Source organism: Micromys minutus (assembly GCF_963924665.1).
Source record: "Micromys minutus genome assembly, chromosome: 2".
NCBI classification, from domain to species: domain Eukaryota; kingdom Metazoa; phylum Chordata; class Mammalia; order Rodentia; family Muridae; genus Micromys; species Micromys minutus.
This window is the reverse complement of record NC_137971.1, coordinates 76,903,435-76,917,669: the sequence shown is the minus strand read 5'-3', so window position 1 is coordinate 76,917,669 and position 14,235 is coordinate 76,903,435. Positions and strand designations below refer to the sequence as shown.

Here is a 14,235-nt window from a genome sequence, read left to right as displayed (position 1 = left end):
CTTAGGATGAGTTGCTTGCAAGGGGGAAAAACCATTTCTTTACAAATGGGGAAAAGGCAACTGGAAAGGTTTTCACCTGTTGCGTAACTTTATAGCTCTTTGCTGGGTCAGGCAATGGCTGAGAGCTGGACACTTAGAAAACAAACACTGATAAATTAAGCAACTCCAGTTTCTTGGCTAAGGAGAGTTCAAAGTCATAGTTAAGTCTTCAATTAATGATTTGTCTGGTTTGAAACTGCCACAAAGGTTCAAGTTTCCTAAAATCTTGAGAATACTTATCTTTTATTCATTTATTCGTGTGTGTGCACCTTGTGGTGGTCAGAGGACAACTCTTAGAGTAGCTTCTCTCCTTCTACCACATGCTCGCAAAGTGCCTTTACCCATGGACCCACAAACCCATTTCAGCAGCTCCAGGCTTTATCTTAGAATGAAAAATTTAGGAATAGATTGAGAAGTCTATAGTAAATGGTGCTGGAAACCAAGACATACTGATTCAATGATAATTCCCCAAGAACAGAAGAGAATGAACTGTCTCCACCCTTGCATAGGCTTGCTGTAGAGCAAGGGTGACTGCTACAACTCCCTTCCATCGCCTTTCAGATTTATCCAGACTCACCAGTTGTCACCTATAAATAATGACTAACTTCCCCAGGAGGGAATACAGACTATTTCAGACATGCAATCGCCACTCTCAATAAGGCAGTCTTAGGATTTCTTCACATCTAAGAAGAAAGGCATGTTGCCTGATCTAGAATCCAAGTAAATTAAAATCTGCTCAAAGGACACTTAAGAGTAGAACTTAGTAGAAATGGAGATTTTTAATCTCCAAAAAAACTATAGCCTGGAGCAAAAGGCTTTTTCTTTTCCTAGCCAGACCTAACACAAGTCACAACCTTTCAAAGACAAGACAGTATAAATAACAAAATCAAAATTATACAAAAAATTCAGACACAGCACTAGGTCTCACCACTGCTGGGAAACTTCTGAGTTTTTCATTATGAAATCATGCAAAGGGCTGGGGACACAGCTCAGGAATAAGGTTCTTATGTGACAGCTTGGCTGTTACGTGCACATGATAGCTAATCTTGCTTGTCAATGTGATATACCTGGAAGAAGTAATCTCAATTGAGGAACTGACTTTATCAAATTGACCTGTGGCATTTTCTTGATTGTTAACTCATGTGGGATGGCCCAGCTCACTGTGGGAGATGCCACTCCTGGGTAGTTTGGCCTGACCTGGATAAGAAAGGTAATATAGCAAGCCAGAAAACATCCTTTCTCCAGAGGTTAAGCCTTTTCTTCCCCAAGATGGTTTTGGTCAGTGCTTTCTTACAGCAACAGAAAGCAAATTTTCTGTTGGGAGCACTTGCCACCAAGCCTGAATTTGCCAGAACTCATATAGTAGAAGGAGACAGCTTGACTCCCACATATTGTTCTGACTTGGTATACTCACCCTTGGCACATGAATAACACACACACACACACACACACACACACACACACAACAACAAATTAATTAATTAATTGCAGAGATTATAAAAGAATGAGATCATTTGCAAAATATAGACCAGCCACCAAAGGCAGATAATAAAAGTCAAGAAAAAAGTCTAGGTATGATGGGCAATTAAGGCTTTAAGACAGCAAACAAAACCTACAAAACACAGACTACATCTAAATGCAGCTTTCTCTGCTTCTACTGTTTCACAAAAATTTGATTTTCATTTGGGGGTTTAAGTGGGGTCAGTGGATACCAGTTCCCACAACAGGCTATCATTTCTATCACTGTTTACATGTTGAATTATAAGAATGAGTAAGGTAGTTTTTTTTTTTTTAACATTGCTTAAAATTTTTCAGTGCTTAAGTTTATTTTAGGACACAAGTCAGTGTCTCTTTAAGGCAGTCACTGTTCATGTCACTTCTTAGATGAGGCAGAGCCAAGACTTCTAAAACCTTGAATCTGGATGCTAGATCCATGATCAAGTCTTTTCTCCTTCCCTTGAGTTCTAAACTCCTGGAACTTTAGGGAATTCCAACAAAAGAGTGAATGACCTACCAATCCTGACAGTGAAACCTGCTAAAATTGAGGAGAACATGACAGTATTCAATTTTCCACTGTTTAAAAATAAGGGTATCACTTACTAAAATCTGTGATATTTAAAATTGCACATAATACATCATTGGGATTTGGGCAATGTCTTTATTTGAATTCCAACTTACCTATGTGTATTTCTGTCAAACTTGTCAGTCTGTTTAAGTCAGACAAGTCAAGTCTTTAAACCTGCACAAACATGGGCCTGCTCTATAGCACCAATTCTACAAAGACATCATGAAAGTAAGATATGGCTCACTGTTCACTCTGTCTTCAGTTACAAGCTAGCTATTCCTATTCCCTTATATGCCCATTTATCAACTGACATTTTTTTCAAAAGTTAAAAAGAGAGAGAGAGAGAGAGGGAGGGAGGGAGGGAATGAAGGAAGGAAGGAAGGCAGGCAGGCCTGCTGGGCATAGTTGTGCACTTGAGAGACAGGTTGAGCACTTAAAGCCAGGCTGGTTTATCTATATAGTATGTTTCATCCAAGCCAATCAAACTATGCCTTCTATTGCTCCACAGAAATTTGGGCTTTATTTGGTGGTTTTATTGGGGTTGTGGCATAGCACCTGTCTTTAAAAACAATTTTTTTTAAATTTCATTGTTAGTACCATTATCAATGTAGTCAGAAATGTTATATGCTAGTTACATTTTCATATTATACATTAAAAAGGAGAAATTATAAATGGGAAGCATTCTCCATCTTCTCCCCGACAAGTGCTCAGAAAGTACACTAGTGTGCTTATTTCGCAACAAATATAAATATAGCCCTGGAGAGGACTCAGCAATGCTTGCCACCAAGCCCAATGACCAGAGTTCAAGCCTTGAAATTCCTATGGTGGAGACAACCATCTTCCTCAAATTGTCCTCAGAACTTCACACATGTACCACCCCTTCCAAACACACACAATAAATGTGGGGGGGGGGGGATTTTAACTTAAAAAAAAGTATATCCAAATCTACACTTTTGAAAACCACTAAATTATTCCTAAATCCTTTGCATCCCAGTTAAAGACAGCAAAAAGAGGGGATGTGACCCACACACAGAGACAGCAACTAGTGGCAGAATACAGACTAGCAAAGGACACTATGTACACCAGTGGTCCCCTAGAAAAGACTGTCCAGGAGTCTTAGAGACCTGGCCTCAGTTCACCTGAAGTGAGTCTGAAGGAGATCTGGGCTTTTCACTTTCCCCTATGAACAACAGGCACAACATGGTACTTAGCAGTTGATCTTCTCAGATAATCTGGATTGGCTGACACAAATCTGTTTCTATCCAAAGTCCTAAGAAGGCTTGTCCAACTCACTGAACTTCAAGGCCTATGGCCAAAGATAAAAATGCCCCATTGGATCAGCTTCTCAGTTTTAAACCTACAGTACTTTAGCCCTTTGTCCCAACTGCTAGACTCAACACAGGCTCTGTAACAGCAGTTCTCAACCTTTGGATCACAACCCCTTTAAGGAGTCAAATGCCCCCTTCACAGGGGTCACATATCAGACATCCTGCATATCAGATATTTACACTACCCTTCCCCACAGTAGCAAAATTCATTTTGAAATAACAACAAAATAATTTTATGGTGGGCCAGAGGGGTCACAACAGGAGGAACTGTATTACAGGGTTGCAGCATTAAGAAGGTTGAAAGCTATTTCTCAATAGGATTTCAGGAGGAAGATTTTTCCATACCTAATTCTTAGGCCAGCTTTGGAAACAAGCTGGAAGTTTCCATTAGTCACCTGTGTATTTATTTCCCAGCTACCCAGAGGGCAGGTTTTATTTTCAAGTGATAACTGTGCACCTAGCAATGCTTAATATATTCTATAGGAGGTAAAATGATAGCCCCTTCTTGGGAACTGCAACTTGGATAAGCTTAACTATGTATGCCCTGTCGCTAATAACAACTAATAACAATCCTTTTATGACACATACTATGTGATATCATAAATGCACTAACAATCCTTACAATTATTTACTGAATTTTGGTCTACACATGATAGACCCTAGGCTTAGAGAAATGTAGCTCACCCAAGTTCAAGTGGCAAGTAAAGTTCAGACTTAGGATCAGAGTGTGAGCTCTAGAGATGTGCTTTTAACCAGTGATTATGAATTGCTCTGCTTGGCTTCCACCAACTTTGTCAATCTGTTCTAATCCCCTGGCTCCTTCTCAGTCTCGGGCTTGTTCTGTCTTCACCTGTGTCTAGCTTGATCTCTCTCTGCAATCTGTCTCTGTAAAACTGTACTGGTAAAACTGCCTCTTTCTCTTTCCCTCTCTTTTCTGTGGTGCTCTCTTAAGTAGCCTCCTCTTCCTGTGAGAGTTAGGCATATTCTATCTCTTGACTCCTGTCAAATCTTTCTCTGATTTGTCAATTTGTCTGCTACTCAATTAGTCATCAATGTAAAACATGGCTGCCTCCTTCTACAAACTAACCTTACCTACATTGTTTGGAATTAAGAGTGCGTACTAAGGGCTTGTCTGTATCCCAGCCAAAGGGATTAAAGGTGTGTGCTAACGGCTGAGGCACACCACAACTTGAAACAGTTTTCTTCAGTAAATGATGCAGCCTTGGGTTTCACAGTATGATCAAATATCCTACAACAGGGAAAGACCCTTTGGACCACATCTGAGTTTTACAGGGTGATTTCAGGGTGAGCCCTCAGAGGTTTCAAGGGAGGGTCTAGTTGCATCAGGAAACTTAAGCACAGAATTCGATTTTAGGTGCTGTTGTCTCAGAGATGGGCAGTGAGGAAGAAAAGTTCAGGAAAAAGTCAGTAACCACGCCCGTATAATGAAATCTCAATTCATTCTAAATCCAAAACCAGAGTGGCATCTCTGACCATACTAACCAGGAAACACACAAACCACACCCCCACAACACACCCCACCACTACCACCAAAGCACAATACATCAATAAGACCCCAAAATTTTCAGAGAATTTACAAGTGGTGAGCACAGGGTCTGGCCCACCTAGACCCCAAATTAGAATTCCCCTAGGAATCTTAAAGGGGGTATGTCTATGGCTCTAGGAGTAGTAAGAGGGAAATGTTCAGGCAGAAAAGAAACCTGTCCTAGGGAAGAGTACAGCTCTTCATTTGACTGGAGTGTGAAGATGGTGAGAAGGGGATCACGGTGCTTATCTCTGGCCTGCTATTTAATTAAAGCTTACCTTATAATCAGAACCAACTGGCTTCAGGTGGGGATGAGTTTCATGGATCTTTCTGGCTCCCCAATGTGGCTACACTGAATAAATCTCTTTTTTTCTCACTATTAACTTTGATTATTTAATCAGGTTTTTTGGTTTGTTGGGGCAGAGGATGTGGTGAGTCCAGAAATGGTGACACACATCTAGAGAGAGCAATAGGTCCTGCACTTCCACCTCATTTGCCCTCTGTATCAACGCAGCTGGTTTGCAACACCTGGGCTCAAGCCATCCTCCTGCCTCAGTCTCCTAAGACTGTATACATAGGCTAAAGCATCTGCCTGTTTTGGGATGCTGAAGGATGCATAGGTTCAGCCCACAGATTTACATATGTTGTATGAGCACTATACAAACTATCCCCAGCGCCAATTAAGGCAAAATAAAAAGACAATAAAGGCTAAAGGAATAGAGAAGAGAAAAGAGCTCCCTAAATAAATAAGTAGCCAGGCTTGGTGGTGCTTGCCTGGAATCCCACACTACTGAGACAGAGGCAGGAGTATTTCTGTGAGTTTGAGGCTAATCTGATCTACATAGTGATTTCCAGGACAGCCAGGGCTACATAGAGAGACCCTGCCTGGAAAAGCCAAAAAAATAATTATAAATATCTTATAAACTAGATTAGAAACAACATTAAAGTAAAAATATGTCTTGACTCTGCCCTTTAAATTTTTATTTTAGTATAGGTATTGTATGCCATTTGTCCCTGTGGAGGTCAGAAGAGGACATGGAATTCCCAGAATTAAAGTTACAGACAGTTGTGAGCTACCATGTGTGTTCTAGGAACTGACCCCTGACTCTCTGCAGAACCAACAACCTCTCAAGCACTTAGCCACCCCTCCAGCCCTGACTGCTCTAAACACTGAGCCACCCCTCCAGCCTGTTCTATAATTATTGTTTTAGCTTTTTTCTTTTATGTGGATGTATTTTGTCTGAATGCATGTATGAGCACATGTGTGTCTGGAGCCCAAAGAGGCCAAAAGAAAGTATCAGATAACATGGAAATGGAGTTATGAACAGCTGTAAGCGGAAGGAATCACACCTGGGTCCTCCAGAAGAGCAGTAAGGGCCTTAACTGCTAAGCTTGGCTGGGAATGAATATACCAACCATTTTGATTTAACTTTAAATGTTTTTCAACAATGTAATTCAAAAACACCAAATCATAGGGAGACTCTTGATAAGTTCATGGCCACACTTAGGTGTGTACTAACTTTTTCCTAAGTATCCTCCCTCCTACAATGCCAAGTATTAAATCTATATTAAAGTCTTTATTAATAATCTAGCTCTGCTTCATACAAACTTGTCCTGAAATTATTTTCTCCAGCACTTGGTTTCACCTGACAAGAAACCCTTTGGGCTGCTGTTGGAAGTAGGACAGGGCTATATATACTGTCTCTGCTGCCACTGGCTGTTACGTACTTTATAACAAAACTTAAGTCCTAAGTATCATGCATTACTTGAGTTCTATGAATTGTGCTAGCACAATATCAGACCTGACAAGCTTTAAGAACCCCTGAACTTGTGGTCTACAAGAAGTTAAGATAACTTGTGAATGCCCACAGCTAGCATGTAAGTGGTGCAATCCTGTAAGACTGAGTCACTGGCATGTGGGCTCTGTGCTAATTCCAGACATCAGAGCTGAGTTTCTGGACACTCAGTTGCTGCCAGAAAACTGTTGGAACAATGTAATTGATAACCTCAGAAACAGATGCACATATTAAAACCAACTTCACCGATGCTTGATGTAATCACAGAATCTATGCTTGTTACCAGCTCAACACTGGGAAATCAGGGCCTTTGGAATCCACAAGTACCTGAGAAAATAAAAAACCTTTCAAAAAACAAACAAACAAACAAAAACACTAGAGCTGAAAGATGGCTCAATAGTTAAGTGTGTACTGCTCTTCCACAGGACCTGAGTTCAGTTCCAGCACCCACACTGAGGTACTCATAGCTACTTGTTAACTCTAGCTCCTGGGGTTCAGAATGGCTAGTCAATTGTGAAGAAAGTACAGTCACAGCATCTGCAAGATCCCTACACACTCCCTGCAGCAGTAACACATGTGTGCTCTCATGGAGGTCAGGGCTCCATCCCCTCCTGGTGAGTGATGTTCCCTGCAGTTAGGCAATCAGGCCCCTAACCCCTCCCTCCTAGTGAATGTTATTCCCCTGAGTTGGGCAATTCATGTGCTTTTCCCCCTTACCTACCTTAGTCATTATTAGCCTTCCCCAGCTGGAACAGAGGACAAGTCTCTTCTCCACTAGCCTCCTTTCCACTGTACTCCTACTTACTTACAACTCTGGCCACATAAAGGCTTGCTACTCCATCCACTTCAACTGAACTACTCCATGTCTGGAAACATCTTTACACTTCTTCATACATTAGGAAGCCCAAAGCAGAACTCTTCCCATGAGCCTGAGCTCTACAGCAACGGTCTTGAATAAATTATTAAATAAGTGACTAGTTATTTTAAATGAAAACTAATCAACAAGAACCATGAAAATATTCTTTAAAATGGGTAGAGAATTCACTATATAACTTATCATCCCTGAAAACATCACCATAGTTAGGAAAGCCTGTCTCCTTAAAGGGACCAAGAGTGTTTGTTGTCTTATCCCTGATCCTGCTTCCCACAATGCTAGTCTCAGCATCTTCTCTGAGGTAGTGTCCTGGTTTTCTCCTCTTGTTTAAACAGTATCCCCATGTTCTTTAGTTCAGATCTAGTTTCACTCATTCTTGTACCTATTTTTATGGGCAACGGAAGGATTTATTTTGTAGGCGGGGGGTGTCAAAGGGGGATTTGAGTAGGGATAACACCAAAAAGTGATGCAAACTGATTCTCTGGGGTTACGCTATGTCAAAAGAGGGTAAATATATAATGCAAATGTGAAGGGGGTGGAAAGGTGTTTGTTTCTTTGTGATAGGATTTCATATAGCCCAGGGTTGCCTCAAAAGCTCTGTGTAGCTGAGGATGACCCTAAACTCCTGAACCTCCTGCCTCAACCCGAGTTGAATACTAAGAGTGCAGAACTACAAGTGTGGGACTTGAAGGCAGATACCTGATTCTGTCTTGTTTGGAATGGAGCCGTCTTATTGTATTGGCCTGGTATTGGCTGTGTCATTCAAGCTGGACTCCAATTTGCAGCAATCCTGCCTCAGCCTCCTTGGTACAGGGATTGCACGGTACAGGGATTGCACTGTGACACTATGCCTGGCTAAAGCAACTGCTTAATCTAAGCCAAATTCGATTAATATAAAAAAGATGGCTTATGCAACCACTGTAGTTATTTACCTGAAATTGCTCTATCAATGGGCAAACTTGGACTTTCCTTTTCAGGTGCTTCAGCAGGTCATTGGGAAAGCAACTTGCATACAATTCAGCATTTTGCACAGCTATTATTAAATCATGCCCATTAGTTATAAAAAGAGCTGAGAAGCAAGGCATGGTGATACTATATAATCCCAACATCATTTTGAAAGATGAGAGGGGAGATCTTGAGTTTGAGGCCAGCCTAGCTACATATGAAGACCTTGTCTCAGAAAACTGAAAGAACTCAGGGTACTGAAGTCTTCACTCCTATTTGAATGTAATTGGGTCCCTTCAGAAAACACTCTGAAGGAGACTTCAGCTCTCCCTATAAAGCATCCTCAAGCTCTGCTATACTAGGGCACTCTCATTCCATTATTGAACCACTGCTTTATATGTGCCACACTATAAGGGATTCTCGAAGAATTAAAGAGTTGGTAAAATGGGGTAAGAAACAAAAAGCAAAATGCCCTCATTTCTGTCTTATACTCCTGCCTCAGGAAGGTTCCTCATATTTTAGTTTAGGAAAAAAAAAAAAAAAAAAAAAAAAAAAGGAGGGGGGTAACATAGTGATGGCCATGTGGCGCATGCTTTTTTCAATCCCAGCACTCAGGAGGGAGAGGCAGAGGCAGGTAGATCCCTGTGAATTCCAGGACAGCCTGGTCTACACAGGGTTTCAGACCAAGTCAGAGCTACACTAGATATTCTATTTTGCGGGGTCTGAGTTTTTCTTGTTTCTTCCCACTAGACTGAGTAGAATTAACTGCTTTAAATACAGTAAATGCTGTGACTACTAAAACAGGGCAGATCTCCCCAACACTGTCTCTTGGACTAACATAAAGAGCAACAATGGCTACAAGATGCTAAATGCTCATTGAAAACCTGCTCTCTGCAGAATGCCATCAGAGATCTGTCAGTCATCAGAGCTGGGCTAGATCTAAAGGTCTCCATGACAACATTATTTCCAGTTACCAGGTACTGAGGTTGAATGCTTCAGCAATGCACAATGGGGGGGGGGGTAGGGGTAGGGGAAGAGGACAGGACAGGGACAGGACAGGAACTGGACACAGACATAATGATGATGCTTACCAAATGATGTTTACACTGCTGTACAACCTGGGTTCCTATGCTGTATCTCAACCCCTAACCCAACAATTCAACTCACAACCCAGGACTCAGGCAAGTCCAAACTCTCAAGGAAGCAGAATTCATTATCCACAAGTTCTGATGTATAGTGTTTAAATAAGGTCTCCTCGGCATATAGCTTAAAGACTGGGCATTTACCCTCTTTTAATATAGCATAACTCCAAAGAAACAGTTGGCATCATTGGAGTTATCCCTACTCAAATCTCCTTTTGATACCCCACCCCCAGAAAATAAATCCTTCCATTGCCCAGAAAAACAGATACAAGAACTAGTGAAAAGTAGATCTGAACTAAAGGGCATGGCTCAGTCAACCTGGTCTGCTATGGAAGGAACTAAGAACCCTGTGCCAGCATCAGGAAGAACTGATCCTGGTACACTAGTTGGTATGAATGTCTGTAAACAGACACAAAGAGTAATTGTAAGTTATCAAGAGTTAGGGAAACAGGAGTTAGCACATAATTACCACTGTTCCCATCTGAGTTACTACTTCACCTCAAAACAACTGGCAGCAAGTGTACAATCAACTCTCCTCACTACAAAACACATATCAAGACAGTAGTAAAATCAGATTAGCTTTAAACCAGCTACTGAAATGAAAAACAACTTACCCACAATTCCAAGGGCAAGTGGCACCAACTGGCTCTTTGGGTTTTCACCTTTAATTAGAATGTGTACAAAATCCCCTAAACCCTAAGAAACAAACTGACTGGCACCTTAGGTCAAAAGGTCAATCAACTCGGCTCCAAGATTCCAAATTCACTTAGATTTAGATTCATTTTTGCCAAACACAATAAGCAGTCAATATAAGGTTTCAAGGGCTTCTCCACATGTTCAAGTTCCCCACACCCTAACACCCCCACCCCTAAATCCCCTACTAATCTCTAGTCCTTTTCAAAAGTTAATCTGCAAAACTGGCTGATGAAATGTCAGCCTCGATGGTTCATACTTACTTGCACTGTAATAAACCATTGAAATGAAGAGGGACGGTAGACTGCTTAACACCAAATAGAGCACTGTCTGCCTAGCAATAGCACACAAAGTCAAGGCCAAGCTGTTTAGTTCATGCCAGCTGCCAAGAGTTCACACTGGTCATTTACCTGAAAACTAGGATTTGCTGTTTGCATTCAAACAAGCTGCATCCTCCCTTACCCCAGGACAACACAGAAAGCTCTACCCAGTTAGTTCTGAAGAGCCACCTGCAGGTAGTAGTAGAGTACTAAAACTCAAGTAACAAGTCTCATGTTTCTGATTGTCTTTACCAAACACCAAAACATTTCATTCAACATTTTAAAACAGGGTTTACTACAGACCGTTTAAGCAACAGATGTCTCTCAACTGCACAGCTCAAAAGACTGATTCTCTCAAAGAATGCTCCAGTCACTTTTGTGAGGTTGGAGGGGGGAGCGGGTGGGGGGGGGGTGGGGGGATACTCTAAATACTGTAATGCAGCGAAAGAGGGCCAAATCCAAGCAACATCTGATAAGGCCTCTCAAGTGGACAATCTGTCAAAGATAAGGTTGTTGGAGATAAATGCCCCCAACTAAAGGCAAAAGCAGGTTACATCCCTGAATTACAAGCCAACCCAAAGATGATGACAGAGTAGAAATGGGCCCCACAATAGTCCTTATCTAATGTAATTCAGAGTGAACTTTTAGTACCAGCCTACCTCTCAGTGGAATATTATTACTCACTAGAAGGCCAAGGCAAGTGCAGAACTATTGCAACACAAACGCTGCCTGCCACAGAACAACAACGACATCGAAAAATTTAAACTCAGATCTGGTCATCTGTAGACCGACCTATTATTATCACATGCCCAGTTCTTTAACCTTAGGTTTACATGGAGATGGAAGACGTAGATATTAACGTACATTCAGAGTACTTATTATGCATACACAACAAAATATTTATGGGAAGAGGTGAGCCCTCGGCTGAACATCCTGCTTATTTCTAAACACAAAGCCCAGGTGGCCACTGCTGCATCGCCTTTACTACCCTCAGCTTGGTGAGCTGCTTTTGTCTCTGACAGTCTACACGAATATGCAAACATGACAAACGCTCTAGGAAAGGTAACAGAATGAACCAAAAGGAGTCTTTTTCTCCTCCTCCTTACTCATCTTCTGTCTATCTAATATGAGCCCCAACCCCACTCTTCCGACCCTATTTCATTCAACCTTTTACTCCCTAAACCTACACCCCACCCCCACTCTCTTCTCCCAGTCCCTAGACCTTGCTAAGTTCATTCCAGTGAGTTTCTGCACAAACTGTTCCCTAAACCTCCAAGAGTCTTCCCTTCATCTTTGCATGGCTGGCTCCCTTTTGTCTTAAGTTCTGTTTAAGTGTCACCTCAGGAAGGTCTCCCTCCACTGCATTCCAGACACACATTCTAGGCTTATCACTCACTTTCTCCAGCATTCAGTCAAAATCAGATTGGCCAATTTATCGTCTCTGTCCTCACCTCCCACTCTGATAAACTTAAGAGAGGACCTTTTTTGCTTGTGTTCACCTTTGTACACTCACTGTCTGAAGTACTGTGGTTAGTACTTCATTGCAGTTTGAATGAATTTTGGACTTTTCATTCAGTGGCAAACTAGGTTCCAAATGAATTAAAGTCAGACTAGCTAGCAGTAGCTCTTCTATTATATTTCTGTGAACCATCTATAAGCATCATTACTTGTACAATCAAGGCATTGAGACTCTCTTCCCACCATGAGAAGAACATTTATGATAATCCCATTGATACCTCACAGCAAATTCAGTTAAAGAGCAATACATACGCACTTTCTAGTCAAAAAGAACCCTAAAATCTCGCACTATTTCTTAAAGCATAAAGTTTCTTAAAAAAACAGTTCCATAATCGGCAGAGAATTCATTTTTTTTAAAAAATATATCAACACCAAACAAAACAAGATTAACACTTCATGCTGAAATTTCTGACAGGCTAGAAGAGGCACTACTTACTCGCAGTGTTTGTTTCTTAAACAATATGAAGATCTTTCCAATTAATCTGTCTTTCTTCGGACATTTCCATGCCCATTATGCACTGTGTTTTGCTAAAGGCATAACTACACATCTCACTCTCTCTTATAAGTGATAAGAGATATATCTTATATATATCTATACACAATAACCTATACACAAAGCATAGGCTAAATAAGAGAAAAATCAAGCTGATTGTAAAGCCCACAGATCGAGAAAGACATAAAAGAGCTATTGTCCAACTGTAGAAACAAAAACAGTAATATAGGGTTTTCTGTTCTCAGAAGTACATCATGAAGTGTGGGTGGAGAGAAACACAGAAATCCAGAATTAGCCTAACATCAAATCATTTTTGGAAAGAGTTGACAACATGTAAATTCCTCACATATAAAGTATTTAGAGCGAGAGACCTTGATTCCTGGGCTATGATGCCATTTATGATGCCTTGCAAGAGCTCTTGAATTCTAGTATTCATAAAAGAAAATGTTCATTATAATTGTGAGCCAGGCGGCGTTGTGAGGTACTCCCCAATGTGACACAGACCAGAACTGAAGTACTACAAAGCTTGCAGTTAGGAGCTGGGATGGAGGTAACCGAGGTACTAAGTGCCACAAAGGGGAGAGGGTAACCACGACTGCCACTCAACCACAGAGAATTAAAGTAGAAACAGGGGTGTGTATGAGGGAAGATAAGAGGTGGGGATGGAAAAAACAATACATTTGTCATCCCGTCCCACTTCCTAAACAGGATATAGGCAAAACCTCCAGCCCCATTACCTCAGGCACAGATGGTTATCGTCTATAGCAAAGGTGCACTGAAAGGCCTTCAGGTCTGAGCCCCTTAATTCCAGGGCTGTTAACGATTACAGAGAAGGATGGGGGTGGGGAGAAAAATCAGGGAGGGAGCTGCAGATTCACCCACCACCTCCCCCTTGGGCTCCTACCTCACGGCTCTCGTACCCTGGACTTTCAGCTCAGAGTCTGCAGACCCTCCCCGGGGATCTACAGCCCCAAGTCCCCAGACCCGGGATTGAGGGGTGCTGGCGATGGACAGGCAGGGACAGTAGGTAAGTTTTCTGAGCCTTGCGCTTGACAAGCCACAGGCTCCTCTCACAGCCTCTTCTTCCAGAGGGACCAGTCCAGACAAGGCGCTGATTTGCACTCCTCCCTTTCCACCACCACCCCCTTTCTCGAAGGAACCGAACCCCCGCCCCTTCATCTCTCAATGTTCCCCCCTTTTCCTCAACTCCCCCCCCTCCAAACTCACAGCTGCTCCAGAGGTTCCTCCAGTCAAACCCTTTCTGGAAACGACGGCGGCCCGGCGGGTCCAAACTACCTACCATCCCCGCTTGCGTTTCCAGGCTCCCTACCCCCGCCTCCGCCGCCTTTTCTGCCACCGCGGCCGCCGCCTCCTCCTCATCTGCAGCCCACCGGCGGCGGCCGCCCCGAAGCCCCGCCCCCTCCATTGCCTCCTGCATCATCACTTCCGGTAACCCCGCCGGCCGCTAGCTCAAGG

At 42.2% G+C, this 14,235-nt stretch overlaps 1 protein-coding gene across 4 annotated transcripts in view; it reads right to left on the bottom strand.

Moving 5' to 3' along the window:
• Nucleotides 1-14,235, bottom strand: part of DCUN1D3 (defective in cullin neddylation 1 domain containing 3) — a 41,175-nt gene that overhangs the window by 26,607 nt on the left and 333 nt on the right. The window contains exon 1 of one of the 4 annotated variants that reach the window (XM_080912087.1): nucleotides 14,060-14,131. The exons of 1 other annotated variant lie outside the window; for it this stretch is intronic. The gene's annotated coding sequence lies outside the window, so the exon portion shown is untranslated. Of the gene's footprint in view, nucleotides 1-13,663; nucleotides 13,765-13,986; nucleotides 14,132-14,235 lie in introns of those variants that run through there. 2 more of the 4 variants (XM_080912084.1, XM_080912085.1) reach the window with 2 other exon arrangements.